We start from the raw sequence: 15393 nt of genomic DNA on the forward strand, positions 1-15393 counted from the left end.
TGAAGACAGGGCAATTGATACCTATTGTCCTACATGATTCTTGGCAGTTCCTCCTCCCTTTTCATTGTTGGCTTTTTTTTTTTTCTTTTTCAGTCTCTCATTCTAAATAATTTGTTTCAAATTGTTGCTGTGTTTTGTATTTATCTCAAAGTCAAGAGCAAGGTGACAAAGACAGTGGCCTCCACTCAAGGGGGTAATGTTCGCCCCAGTTTATGACCCTTTCTTGTAGACTTGATGACATCATCATACCTTCCCCTGTCTCAAGTGTACTCACTTGTCCTTAACATATTCGAGGTCCAAGTCAACCATAGACGTTGAAATAGACTTTAAAAATCAACTATACATATATATTTTTAATTGAAATATAGTTGATTTTTGGTTTTTCAATAGTTTTATTTTCTTAGCCCAAGGCAATGCCTTTTTACCGATATCTCTTAATTTAACTTTCCTTTCAAAATAAAATTTGTTTTAGTATTTAAGATACTGATGATCCAAAACAGGTACAACCAAAAAAGCCCTACTCATTGCTTCTCCTTCCTCCTAAACACCCAGTACAAGGTGCCCTCCTTCTGGTGCCCAGATCTCTGCTTGTGCCACTTCCTGTCATGATGCCCCTTTCCCCTTCACGAACCCAGCTCTTCCTGTTACCAAACTCAGATTCAGCTGCTCTCACCTTGAAGGCCAATGCTCGAAAGGCAAGCGTTGGTTGGAAAGGAAAGGTTGCTTTATTCAGATCAGCAGCCTGGGGAGAAGGCAGGCTCACGTCCAAAAACAAACTCCAAAGATTTTGCTTGACCATGGAAATTTTAAAGAGAGAATCATTTGAGGAGGGGATCAGAATCATCCAGTGTGTGTAGATTTTCTTCTAATTGGTTGGTGGTGAGGTGCCAGGGTGGTGCAGGAATCCTGTGCTCAGCCTGAAGGTACAGCCCTCCCCCTGGGTGGGGGCCTTAGTTCCTGTAGAAGAAAGGTATTATTTATGTATATTCCTTGAGTAGAAACCTGGGACCCTGCTTTAATCACTATTGTTTCTTGATTGCTTCTGCATTCCCTTACTTCCTTGATTAGCAACTGTTTGCATCTGCCCTTTGGTCTTCAGAAAGTTCGGAAAGAAGCCTATTTCCTACAAACAAGAAGTAGGGGACATAGAAAGGCTTCTCCATCGAGGAGGGCCCCACAGGGACCTGCTTAGTTTCATTCCTACTTGCTATGTTGGTTGTGGTCAATTTTCTTCCATTTTTATACTTTATATTTTTTAATGCTTATGTTTCTCATAATTTTCTTATGGAAAACATGAGGATACATTTGCAGCAACATGGATGGACTTGAAGATTGTCGTATCAAGTGAAGTAAGCCAGAAAGAGAATGAAAAAATACCATACGGTATCACTTATATATGGAATCTAAAAGAAATGACACAAATGAACTTATTTACAAAACAGAAACAGACTCAGACATAAAAGGCAAACTTATGGTTACCAAGGGTCAGGGTGGAGGGATAAATGGGAATTCAGGACTTGTAGATACTAACTACTGGGTATAAAAGAGATAAACAACAAAGTCCTAGTTGTATAGCACAGATAACTATATTCAGTATCTTGTAATAACCTATAATAAAAAGAATGTGAAAAGATATATATATGTGTGTATGTATATATATATGTGTGTGTGTGTGTATCTCTCTCTCTCTCTCTCTGAATCACTATGCTGTACACAAGAAATTAGAACAGCATTGTAAACTGACTACTTCAATTAAACAAAACCAAACCCTGAGCTTACATGATCATTACAAGAATATCAGAAAATGCAGACAAGCAAAATAATATAAAGAATAGCCAAGATGCCCACCCACCCAGAGTCACTTGCTGATAATACACTGATGAGTATCTCCTTTTAGATTATTCAATATGCACCTGTATTATTTTCTTCAAAACATGAAATTCAGTATTTTCTGTGACCTATTAAATTTATTTAAAACCCATCAGTTGTTAGACAACTCTATCATACCAGTTTTTCTCCATTATAAACAGCACTTTGTAAGAAACATTTTAAAAGCAAAAAAGAAGAAAACTACTCAAATTCTGAGCAGAAAGAAAATGCTAAAAGCCCCTTTTAACAGTCATCAGACTACCCCATAGTGCGTCTCAGTCACTGATACTAGAACATCCCAGCCAAAGGGTTTTGTTTTGCTTTGTTTTATTTTCACCGATTTTCATTTCAACCAAATTTCTTTCAGCCCAAATCATTTGGAAGCTCTGTGTCCCTGTGGGTCCTCACCTTCTCTAGGGGGCCTTCCCCAGGTCCCCCAGTTGACATCATCTTCCCCCTTCTGTAGACCACGTGTCTTGAGGTTAGGGTATTGGTCTCATCGCGTTCTGTTCTTCATTTTTTTTTTCCTATTCTCAGATTAATTCCCACAGGTTAGGGTCCTTTGCAGCTGGAAAGTGCTCAGCAAATGAACAAGTAAGTGGAAATAACTATAGATCACGTCTAATAATATTGTCCACTATTCTTGAGATTTTTTTTTTTTTTTGAAGCTGTTTTCCTGACCCAGTTTCATTTCCCCTATATTGGGTATAATTACATTAGTCAGGAGTCTCTCAGATAAAGGAGACAGAAAACCAATTCAAATTAGCTTAAGCAAAAAAGGCATGATTCATGGCTTCAAGTAACTGGGAAATACTTCTGGCATAGATAAATCCAGGGGTTCAAATGATTCTCTCTCTTTCTCATATTTTCTCCCTTTCCCTTCCCTCCCTCCCTCCTCCTCTCCTTCCCTTTCTCTCATTTGCCTTTTATTTCTCCTGCTCCAGTCAGATTTCCTTCAGGCCAAGAGGCTGTGGTCTGGGGTTGGGCCTGCAAGGTTGGGACTGCAGATCCACACACAGCACCAGGCTTGTGTCATCCCAGCCAGTAACCCCTGATATTATTTCTTATTAAATTTGGAGACTTCAGTCACCTTGTTTTCGAGCCAGGCTAAAACCTTAGAGTTTAACTCAATCCCTTTATTTTATGGATGAGGAAGCGGAATCTTCATCCATCATCAGGGAACCGACCAGCCGAGGGGAGGGCCTGCACCACTCTGGGGACCAGGAGCTGGTTGGGGAATGGGGAAGCCAACACATGGTTTCAGACTCACGCAAATTCCCCTGTGACTTGGAGCACTCAGTTCATCTCACTGGGCTTCAGTTTCTTCCATAAAACACACAGTTTGGACTCCATGATTTCTAGTCATTTTTATGATTTCAAGCATTGCAATTATGGGTCATAAAAGATGAATTTGTTAGCTTCTTAAAATCACTTGCCATTCTATAAAAACCTTATAAAAAGAAAATAGTGCTTTAAAAGGATTTTCACTAACAATAATCATTCTGCCCTGCATTTCATGGAAAACGGTGGAAAGGTCAATTAATGTGCAAAGAGATTGAAGATTCACAACTGTAAGAAATATGAGCAAAATTATTTAGCCCGGTGCTTAATTTATTCTCCAGATTCAAGTTGCTTGTAACTTTAAAAATTTAAAATCCCACTGATAAGGTCAAGATAAGTTCTGTGGGAAGATCTGTGGAAATGCTGTAGTAGCATGATAAATTTCAACGTCAACATTCATTTTTAATCACCATTAAGTATTCTCAACTGAGCAGAGATATGTAGGGGGGAAATCTGAGAGTTAACTTTAGGAAAGTGGTAAGAATGTGGAGGCTGAGAGGATGGCCTTCTTTATCAAAAATATCCCCCCCAAAAGCAATGTAAACATTTTTTTGAAGTCCAAAGGAGATTTAGGACACAGGCACAAAGGTAACATATGTATAAACATATTTACAACTTGCTTGCTTTTTATTAGAGAGCCCAGGAGTGGGGTTGCAAAATGAGGTCATGAAAGAAGTTGAATGAACCACAGATTGCATTTCATCGCTAAGCTTGATTCTGTAGTATGTGCCAAAAAAATTGGATTGGCTTTAACCTTGAACCGAGCTGATATTTGATTGACTGAAATACTGAAAAGGGTCGGCTTCCCTGGTTGAACATGTGAACAATGAGAAGGCTGAAGTAAAATTTTAAATGGCTGAAAAAGACAACGGGATTTTTAACCATCAAAGGCAGCTTTCAGACTGTCCCATGTGCCAAACTGAACGAATCTGTGTTTCCACAATCCTAAGCAACTCGTCCCACCTGGAGGAGAACTCGGAGATGCGCTCAGCGAGGCTGATTTCATTGAATCAGGGAAAGCAGTTCCAGCAATAAGTTCCTGGCACCAGATTTGGAAAATCTTTCAATTCTGCAACCTCTAGTGACACATAACCCAGGACAAGACCATCATGAGGTTTGTCACCCCAAGGCGTTCATTGTTCACTGTTTTCCAGGAAAATGTCAAAGTCTGTAAGGCAAAGAAATCACACAAATCAAACCAAACAATGAGAAAAAAAAATAACTACAAAAGTAATCTGTATACTGAATACAGCCAGGCATGGTGATGGCAACACTTCCAGAAAGTTCTACTTACCTTCAGTTCCTAATGATGAGGAGTGAAGCATCGACGGATGCTCAAACCTCAAACTTAACCAACACAGCAGAATCATGTGAATGATAAATAGTAACTGATCAAAAAAAAAGAGTAACTCATTACACGGTGCACCACTGTACAACTTATCCTACCAGGAGCTCTATGACAGCACACTGTGTGTGTCTTTTTCACCTGAACGTGCACTGCTAACACATTCCCCGCAGAGGATGCAATGCAAGGACTAAAAATCTGTCAAATGAATGAATTAGAAAAATATAGAACTAGAGAGGATCACAGAATAATGGTGTCCTTTTTCAGACAGGGATTATTAAAAACATCCCAGAAAGAAAGCCTTCAAGATTTTCTAAGTCTTCAGTGAGACTGCACAAAAGACCCTTGGTACACACGTAGATGTAACCACCAAACAGTATTTCCAATGTGCAAATGGTGACACCAGTTTTCTTTAGACAAAGATGCTGCACGTGGCTCTCTGTTCAGGCCCCTTTGGGGTCCACCATTAAGTAGATTTTGAGACAGCAGGCCTCCTCCATCATTAGTAGCTTAAGGCGGCCATCATTCTCACTGCTTCCCATATGCACACAGTTCATTCCAATGCCCAGGCCTCTCAATTGAACAATTTTTATTCTTTTTTCCTCAATGCTTTCTTAGCTATGCACTCACACTGCTCCATCCTGCACAGGAAATGTCAACACCCAAAAGTCCATTGTCTCTAAAATATAGGCTTCAACCATCCCAGTCCATAAATATTATCTCTTACCCTTCTAGCTCACCCGCTTACCCACGCCCACTAGAACATTTAAAATCTCTCAGGGACCTCCAATGCATTGACTTCACAACTTTCACAATCTACCCACTCTCCCGTATTACTCTTTGAGGAGCTTAGATAACAGGCCAACAACAGGTACGTGAAAAAAGATGGTCAGCATCACTAATCATCAGGGAAATGCAAATCAAAATCACAATGAGATATCACCTCGCACCTGTCAGAATGCTCATTATCAAATGGACAAGAGATAAGTGTTGGCGAGAAGGTGGAGAAAAGGGGACCCTCATACACTGTTGGTAGGGCTGTAAATTGGTACAATCACTATGGAAAACATTAGAGATTTTCCTTAACAAATTAAAAGTAGAAATACCATTTGATCTAGCAATGCTACTTTGGGTATATGTCCAAGGCAGATGAAACTACTATCTGGTAGCCAAGAAATGGAAACAAACTGTGTCCATGGATGGATGAATGTATGAAAAAATGTGATATGTCACACACACGCGCGCACGCGCACGCACACACACACAATGGAATATTATTTAGCTATAAATAAGGGATTTTGCCTTTCGTAACAACATGGATGGACCTTGAGGGCATTAAGCAAGTGAAAGAAGATGCAGAAAGCCAAATATTGTATGGTTATCCTTACATGCAGAATCTACAAAAAATGAACTCGTGGAGATAGGGAGTAGATGGGTGGTGGTTGCCAGAGAAAGGGGAGTGGGTGAAAATGATTGAAGGACGCAAACTTCCAGTTATAAGATGAATGAGCTCTGGGAATGCACACGGTGACCACGGTTCACCATACTGTATTGTATATCTGAAATTTGCTAAGAGAGTAGATGTTAAAAATCCTCATCACACACACACACACATGATTGTAACCATGTGAGGTGCTGGATAGGATAACTAACCTCATTGTGGCAATCATTTCACTTTATAATCTCTCCCTTCAAACCTCCTAGACTGTTCCTCCATCCCTCTCAAATAATACCCTATTCGACTGAAAAAATAAAAATGCAAATAAAAAATCCACCAAATTTATCAGCCTTGTCATGGCTTCTCCCCCCCTCCTCTTACAAATGTCTCCTGTCTCTGGGATGATGTTTTCTCTCCTTCTTGGAGATTTCACTCCACCCTCCTTTGCATAAACAGTCTTCCTTGTGAAACGTCCCCATCATCTTAAGGCTCCATTATCATCTATGTTAGAAAATCCGTTTACCCAGCATCTTCTCTGTCGCCTCATGCATCTGCTCCTTTAATAGTCAGGAGAGCGTTGCCGGCGATGATTGTCTCCAGTTCTGCACGTACCGTTCACTCTACAACCCACTCCAGCCCGCTCTGCTTCTGCTGTTCCGCACAAATTGATGATCTTATCCACCTGCTTCCAAGAAACGCAGGCTGACAGGAAATGGAGATAATGCTACTTTACCAAACACAATGGCCATTTTCTCATTCCACGTCCTTGTCTCTAACATTCTTGTTGACCACCGCTTGGGTTTTGAGTCACTCTGCTAATTGGCTTGTATGTACACACCCACGTGCTCTCCTACTTCTCTGGCCATTTCATCTGTCTCTTTCGCCTGCTCCTTCCGCCCCATTCAACCTCCAAACACAGACGTTTCTCACATGTCAGTCTTAGGTACCCACCCTCTGTTATCTTTTTAAAAATATTTTCTCCCTACATAATCTCACCAACTTTTTAATAACAGCTCTATTGAGAAGTAATTCACATACCGTAACACTCACAGAGCTGTCCCACCAGGGCCACTACATAATTTTGGAATATTAAAAGAAATGTCCACTCATTAAGCACTCACTCCTCATCCCCTCCTTCCCCCATCCCTGGGCAGCCACCTCCCCCCACCCTTGGCAATTCATTTTCTGTCTTTATAGGTTTGAATATTTCATATAAATGGAACCATATAATACATGGTCTTTTTCTAGCTGGCTTCTTTTACTTAGCATGTTCCAAGGCTCATCTGATGTAACATGTATCAGAACTTCATTCCCTTTTATTGATGAATAATTTCCATTATGTTACATATCACAATGATTTATTCATACATCCGTTTGTGGGTATGAGTTGTTTCAACTTTTTGGCTATCAGAAATAATGCTGATATGAACATTTGTGTACAAATTTTTGTGTGGACATATGTTTTCACTTCTCTTGGATATATCTAGGAGAAGAATTGCCAGGTCATATGGCAACTGTGTGTTTAACATTTTGAGAAAGTGCTGAACTGTTTTCCAGAGCAGGTTGAAACATTTTACAACCACACCAGCAGTTCCAATCTTTCTACATCCCCATCAACAACTGTTATTGTCTATCTTTTTTTAAATTATTATTATTATAGCTTTCCTAGTGGGTATGAAGTGGTACCTTCTCACTGACTAAAAACGCCCATTTTTCAATTGTCATTTTATTGTTAAATTGTAAGTGTTCTTTATATATACTAGATACAAGACCATCATCAAATATACGATTTGCAAATACGTTCCCCTTTTCAGTGAGTTATCTTTTCACTGCCTTCATGGTGTACTTTCAAGCACAAAAGTTTTTAATTTTGATAAAGTTCAATTTATCTATTTTTTTCTTTGGTTGCATGTGGGTTTGGTTCATATAAAAAGCCACTGCTTAGTCCAAGGTCACAAGGGTTAGCTCTTACATTGAGGTCAATGATGCATTTTGAATTAATGTTTGTGTATAGTGTGAGTTAGTTACAATTTCATCCTTTTGCATATGGCTCTCCAGTTGTCACAGCATCATTTGCTGAAGACTGTTCTCCCTCCCGTCCCCACTCCATGCCATTCAATTTTCTTAGCACTCTTCAAAAACCAACTGACTATAAATTATTCCTGAATTCTCAATTATATTCTGTTGATCTCTGTGCCTACCCTCATGCCAATACCACATTATCTTGACTACTGTAACTTTGTAGTAAGTTTTGAAACCACAAAGTTTCTGTCTTCTAATTTCTTAAAAAAATGTTTGTGGGAGAGGAATTAGGTTTATTTATTTATTTAAATGGAGGGACTGGGGATTGAACCCAGGACCTCGTGCTTGCTAAGCACTCACTCCACCACTGAGCCATACCCTCCCCCACTTTCTAAATTTGTTCTTTTTCAAAATGTTCTGGACATTTTGGGTTACTTGCACTTCATCAATTTTTATTCTTCAAATACCATCTCATAACAGACAACTCCCAAATTATGTTTCCCAAATCCTTTTCTGAAGCTGTGACTCATACTGAAGCTATGTCTTCAACTGACAGCCCCAGCCCAGTGTCTCACAGCTGTCTCAAAGTGTCCAAACTAAACAGAAAATTCACCCCCATAACTCCCCCACCAAAGTCCCATTTCTTCTTCTGTCACCTGCACTTAATTACTATACGCATCCCTACAGTTCACTCCATTGCTCATGCAAGAAACCCGAGTCATTCTTCATCCCTCTCTTCCTCCCTCCCAATCTATCGGCAAGTCCCATCCATCCATCTTCCAAACCATCCTTCAAATGCGTTCGCTTGACCCCACATTCACTTTTAAAACCTCAATGTAAGCCCTCATAACTGTCTCCTAGATTACTGTAGATGTTCCTGAATTTCCCCTAAAGGTCCATTTTCTACACAAGAAAGAGTGACAATTGAATAACTTGTATTATTTTGGTTCCCTCCTTAAAAGTTTTTACTGATGTTCCTTTACACTTTTGATCTTTTGATGGCTCACCTTGCTCACAGGTTCTAGACAAGCCAGCTTCTTTCAGTCTCCAGCACAAGGCAACGTTCTTCCTGGTTCGAGGTCCTTGCACCTGCTGTTTCTCTGACTGAAGTGCTCCTCTGTCACCCAGACTCCCTACTGTGTCACGGATAGATCCTCTGACCCATCTGTTCTTGGCTGAAGTACCAACTCCTCAGAGAACTTTTCCTTGGTGACTATATACCCAAATTAAGTTACTCTCATATCCTCCTTCACTGCACAGTTATTGCTTTCAACACATTTATTACACTTTATAAGTATTCATTTAATTGCTTATATGCTTGGCTATTGTCTGACTCTCTCATTAAGTTATAAGACCCATGCAGGTAGAAACTATGTCTGTCCTATTCACCACTGTACCCTCAGTGCAAAGCACACAATAAATGCTCATTAAATCAGTACTTGAATAAATGTCTCCTTCTTATCCACTTTCAAAAAAAAATTAATAATAGAGAACTGTTTCATAATGCTTAGTATAAGCATTGTTACATGCCCTTTACATGGAATAATTTATTTAAACCTCACAACCTTATGAGGGAAATTCTATTATTGTCCCATTTTTTAAGAAAAGAAAATTAAACTGTGTTATAGAGAAGTTAAATAACTTTCTCAGTGTCCTCCAGGCAAGACACGCGCAAGCCTAGAGTTAGAATGTAGGCACTCTGGCTCGGGCACCTATGTTTATAACCACTGTGCTACACCGATGTACCCCAGGAAGGAACGCGTCCTGTGGAGAAGAAGGGAGGGGACTTTTGGCTTGACTTAGGCAGCTGCCGTCTTCTCTTAGCCCTGTCTCTGCACGCAAAGTTTGGAGAGAGCAGACGGAGCAATTTGCATGAGGATCTCAAAGGATTGTGTTAAAAAAACAGTACCTTGTTGCAACTCCTCTCTGAGATTCAGAGATAAGGGAGGATTATGGGATAGGGGCAAGTGTCTCCTAAAAGCCCAATGACAGGGAGGACAGTGAGGACCTCAGAGTAATGTATCCTTGAGGGAATCAAAGTTTAGGCTGGTGACCTAGGATCGGTGTAAGGCGGGTGGTTGAAGCAGTGAGCTCTTTCAAGTGCAGCTGTTGGTCCTCGGAGAAAATGACCCAACCCAGGAGTGTGTGAAGCTAAAAGAGGTGCAGGTGAATCAAAACCATAATGAGGTATCACTTCACACCTGCTAGGATGGCTTTTAACAAAAAGGCAAGAGACAACGATTGCTGGTAAGGATGTGCAGAAAAGGAAACCCTGTTGGTGGCACGGTGGAAGCTCTCCCGAGCAGCGGACGGTGGCCGCTTGCAGCAGTTAAGTGGGCATTCCTAGCATGTATTCTGGGATGGGACACTAATTCCCCGCCTGCACCGAGAAGAAGAGTTACAACAGTCCCAGAGCATCGATCTGGCTTTCCTGTCGCACCTGGACGTGGCATCCTGTGGCGCTGGGCTGACTGTTAAAGACGTGCGCCCCCGCACCCGGGCCCACGGCTCCGCTCCGTGGGCGCCTCTCCTCCCCCTGCAGCACCTGGGCTGGAGGGGCCCCACCACCAGCCCCGGCAGGAAGCCAGGAAACGTGCACCGTGTCCGTTTCCCAGGGCTCGGGACAGCAGGCGTCTGCCAGGGGACCGGAGGCCCCATCACAGGGCAGCAGCTCCCGGGCAGGCAAAGGTGGCGACACCGAGGTGATGTCCAGGTGGACACGCGTGGGTGCACGTGGCCGAGAAAGCATCTCTTCGAGGTGTCTCAAGCCACATCTGCCTGGTTCCCGTGAGATGGGACAGCCGTTGTCACCTGGCCTTAGACTTCGAGTTGCTTCGGATCTCTTTTTAAAACTGGTGTTATTGAGATACACCGAATGTCATAAACAGAATTCTATGGTTTTTAGTCAATATAGCTGTTCAACCATCACCAAAATCCCGTTTTAGAATATTTCCATTATTGCATCAAGTTCCCTCAGCGTCCCTTAACATTCAGTTCCCATTTTCACCCCCAGCTCCTGGCAGCCTCTGATCTGCTTTCTGCCTCTGAAAATTTACCTCTTCTGGTTCACGGAAGCTTACAACACGTGGTCTAAGCGTCTTTTCTGTGTCTGGCATCTTTCACTTGGCATAGTATTTTTGAGGTTCATCCATATTGGGGCAATGTAAGTAGTTCCTTTTTAGCGATGAGTCGTGTCCTGTTGTATGAGAATACAGATTCTGTCTGGCCATTCATCAGCGGATGGGCATTCGAGTTGTTCCGCTTTGTGGTTATTATGAATCATGCTAGGAGTAAGTCTTCTGTGGACACATTTTCATTTCTTTTGGGTAAACACCTAGGGGTGGAAATGCAGCTTTGTATGCTGTTTATGTTATGCGTGCTTTTTTTTTTAACGTCAAACTTAGATCTCTTTTGATCAGCTTTTTAAAAAAATGTTTGATCAAAGAGCCAGACAATTGAAACTAAAATTAAAGTTGGTATATACAAAAAAAAAAAAAAGAGAAAACCAAACCAGTAAAAAAACCACACACACAAAAACCAAAAACCAAACAAACAAAACAACAAAAAACAAACAAGAAAACCCCTCCACACTCAGGCTACTGCAGTCTAAATGGTTTGATCATTTACTTAGGGGAGGACGAGTAGAATTCTTGATACTATTATGCAGAAACCCATCTTTTGGGAGATTAAATGGGCCTTCATCTGGCTTGTAAAATAAATAAATTAAAATTTCTGGAGAAAAAAAAGTTGGTGAAGGAACGTCTTTTCTATTAATGTTGTTAACTGGGAATCAACCATTCTCTCCCTCAACTTGAAACACAATGAGCTAGGCATTATACTAACCGTTCAATATTCAGTTTTCAAATTAACACCATTGGTTTTCTTTGACGACCAGTAATCTCGAAAGGGTCATGATTACGAACACAACAGTAATTATTTAGTGCTGTGTAGACAGTTGGCCTACAGACTTTAGGATATACTTTGAGATACTTCTTAGTTGACTTTACTGAATTCCTTAAACTAACTTTCTTGGTTTTATTTTTCTTTTGAAAAGTGAGAACAGGGGAAAAAAACGTGTGCAGTACCTAAAAGTGGACACTTGACAGATTCTGTTGATGATGGTCCCAGAACTCCAGAGCTTTGGGAGATCAGGGTTGTAAAGCCGTATGTGAATCAGAGGCCAGGGACTGAGGGATGACTCAGGGAGGTCTGGGTTTCTTGTGCTAACAAAACAGACACAAAGGGCAGAGTAAGATTAATCCTGATGGTCTCAAGGAAGATAGTGGTGGTGACAACCTAAAGCTTAGAACTGGAGAAAACAGCTCAATTCTCTGATTCATTCAGATATGAGTTACTCTACTTTAAGTTTATTTATATCTATACCCCCTGTTTAGACTCCAGAGGTTTAGAATGGCCATACTGGGATGCTACAATAGCTTCTATTTTAGAAAAGTCAGATACTTTATTTGGGAAGTTTTATGGTAAAATTGAACCAGAAAAAAGAACCAAGAGTCCTTAGAGAAACGGCTGACTCTGGGGGGTGGGGGTGGGCAGACAAAGTGTAAGATGAGCCTGGCTCATCTTTTCATGCCAGAAAAGCAAGAGAGGCCTCAAAGAATATTGCAGCCACGTCAGGGGACACAGGCAGGGCTGAAGACAGGTCAGTTTTGGTGCAATTTTACCGACAAAATAAGTGATGACAGGAATGCATTCTATAATAAAATTAAGTAAGGAGTCCACATGTCACCCCAAAAGATAAAGGGCCCGATTTTTGTCATACCCGAAAGACACGTTTACAGTCGGGAGACGATGCACTGTGTAGTGAAAGATTTTAAAAGATTTATTTAAAAATGGAGAAGAACGCCTCCAAGAACAGGGTGCGGGCTGCTCTAAGGGGGGAAGAGGCAGTTCTGGTCTCCTCTTTCCCTTATACCCTCACTTACAGGTGGTCTCTTGATTGACTGATGGCTCTTGTCCCTGAATGTAGTCGTTTGGCCCCTTTGTGCACGTCCTCACCCGTGGTGTACACTCGGAAAGCCAAGGGGATGGCGGCTACACCGCAATGTTAATTGTAACACATACAATACAGTACAGTACAGAACTGGTCGTGTCCAGTTAAGTCCTTTCTGCTACTGCACAGTCTTGGCTGCCCTGCTCTAACCGGTTTCTTGCCGGCACTCATCTGGGGGAAGTAAAGCCCCTTTATGCTGGGGGCGGGCGTATCGCCACCGTCTGGACCACCCTCCCTCTCCTCCACCTGTCCGCCAGTGCCCCCACTTACCTACCTACCTAACACATAGAGTCCATACTAATATAAGGAAAAGGATATATATATATATATATATATGGAAAAATAATTAATGGAGAAAGGCGAGCTCTACCTAAGCGCAGATCACTAACAAGTGTAGAAATAATAATGGAACTAAAAAAAAAATCACTACGTGGCTTTCACCACAGTAATACTTGATTCAGGCAAGAATCAGCAGTTTATGCTGAAATTGGTGGTTTTGTAAAACTGCGGTAAAGAACCAGCTACTTACACAGTTTCAAAGCACCTCCTCATAAAACACTTACGAATTGCTACTTTATAAGTATCAAACAAAAACTAACTTCAGAAAGAAGAAAGCTGGAAAACACACAGTAACCGAGTAAGGACAGCTACCACCACCAGGAAATGGACGAACTGACATCTGATAGGATGCTCTGAAAAACACACAGCACATGCTGAAGCGTTCCTACCAAAAATGAACATCTCTTGAGGGGAATTAGACAAACTCAGAACTGTGGGGTTTTCTACAAAGTGTAACTGCCTTATACTTTGAGACCACTAATTCCATTTTTTTGTTAAAATTAGTCCACACTTTAGATTTTAGTTTTTAGCTAATGTCCCTTTCCTGTGCCATGATCCCATCCAGGTGGTATGCATTCTATATAATGATGTGTTAACACATCAAATTATTCATTTGGAAAGACCAGTATTTTTTTCTGTATTATAGAAAATTCATGTTGATTTTGAAATTTATCCTCCAAAAAAAAAAAAAAAAGAAAAACAAAACCCTCCTGAGTCTCAATCTGGTTTATTTATTTATTTTTAAATTGCAATGTTAGGTCTATATGCAAAAATATAAAGTGCATGATGATTGTGGGTTAACTGTTGCATGGTTCAGATTTATTTTGTCCCTGTATGTTTTTACTGAGTAACTTATCTCCTATTTCAAGGCATGTATGAACATGTGGCATGATGACACACAACTCAGTTTCTTAGAAATTTCTAGAATTTATTGACGATCCCAGTAATCCTGTTTATGACAAAAAGTAAGTAAAGAACAGCCTGTTTTGGGGAGATTCCAGTCTAACGAGCCACAGTCACACACACACACTAGGGGTCAGTATTATCACCACATGAGAAACAAAGGCCGGGAGGATTTGATGGTCAAGCCTGTGACCACTGGAATCTGAGAAACTCAACTTCAGATCCCAACTCTGCTCTCACTCTGCAGCCTTACTGTGGGCGGATGATTCAATGGCCTTAAAGTTCTGAAGAATGGGGAGACGGTTCTGTCTCACAGGGCTGTTACACACAACAGTGAGATAAGGCACTGAAGCAGTTAGCATAATCCTGACATGTAATGGTAAGCCCTTATAAATCACGTTGACTATTATTATTACAATATATACGCACCTGAAAACTCTGTAATACAAAAAAGCTGGGGAACATCTAACTCTATACAGAGACTAGCAAAAATCAGGCTGCATCAATGCCTTAATTTAGGGCCGTGGCCCACACTTGATGTCTTTCTGATGGCCCCGCTTTCCGTGGCTGCCACCCACAATGTCTCTCCAGCTCAGAGATCCACTCTGAAGACTCCAGAGTACATGACCACGGCACTTGCAATTTTTAATTAGGGCAATGCGTCCTCACACATACTTTGTCTAAACTCAAAGCAAGCACTGTGCTCGAAAAGACTATAAAACTTGACAAAGAATCTGAATGCAATGACAGTAAAGGAAAACAGAGACAAATGGTAAAGGCAGAAACTCTAAACAATGAAAGAATGGGAGCTGGGGAAACAGCAGGAGCACAGAGGTTGCTCTGAGCAACAGAGACCAACGCATCACTTTTCTTCCCATGATGGCTCACTGCCAGCAGCCAAAACGCTCTCAGCGAAACCAAAGCTGCTGTCCATCCTCGGTCGACACCTGCCTGCCTTCCTAGGGAGCCGTCTCCCCCATAATCCCTACTGAGTCTGCACTGAATACAAGGTTACTCAGGATCAACCCTCCTTACTGGTTGTCAGGGTTTGCCCTTGTACAATTTCATACTGCTCCAAAAATTACTTATAGAGCATGTTATACATATAAATCATGCTACCGTCCA

The 15393-nt window shown here is 41.2% G+C and overlaps 1 long non-coding RNA gene across 1 annotated transcript; it reads right to left on the reverse strand.

Annotated features, from left to right (window-relative positions):
• Positions 1 to 702: 702 nt before the first annotated feature.
• Positions 703 to 12309, reverse strand: LOC140688867 (uncharacterized). Its single transcript, XR_012063707.1, has 6 exons — positions 12101 to 12309; positions 11072 to 11349; positions 4174 to 4378; positions 3140 to 3319; positions 2278 to 2396; positions 703 to 957 (listed from the first exon to the last, which is right to left on the reverse strand). It is a non-coding gene; the product is annotated as an uncharacterized lncRNA (long non-coding RNA).
• Between the last annotated feature and the right edge of the window lie 3084 nt (positions 12310 to 15393).

The sequence above is a fragment of the Vicugna pacos genome, chromosome 24 (assembly GCF_048564905.1).
Source record: "Vicugna pacos chromosome 24, VicPac4, whole genome shotgun sequence".
Classification (NCBI taxonomy): Eukaryota; Metazoa; Chordata; class Mammalia; order Artiodactyla; family Camelidae; genus Vicugna; species Vicugna pacos.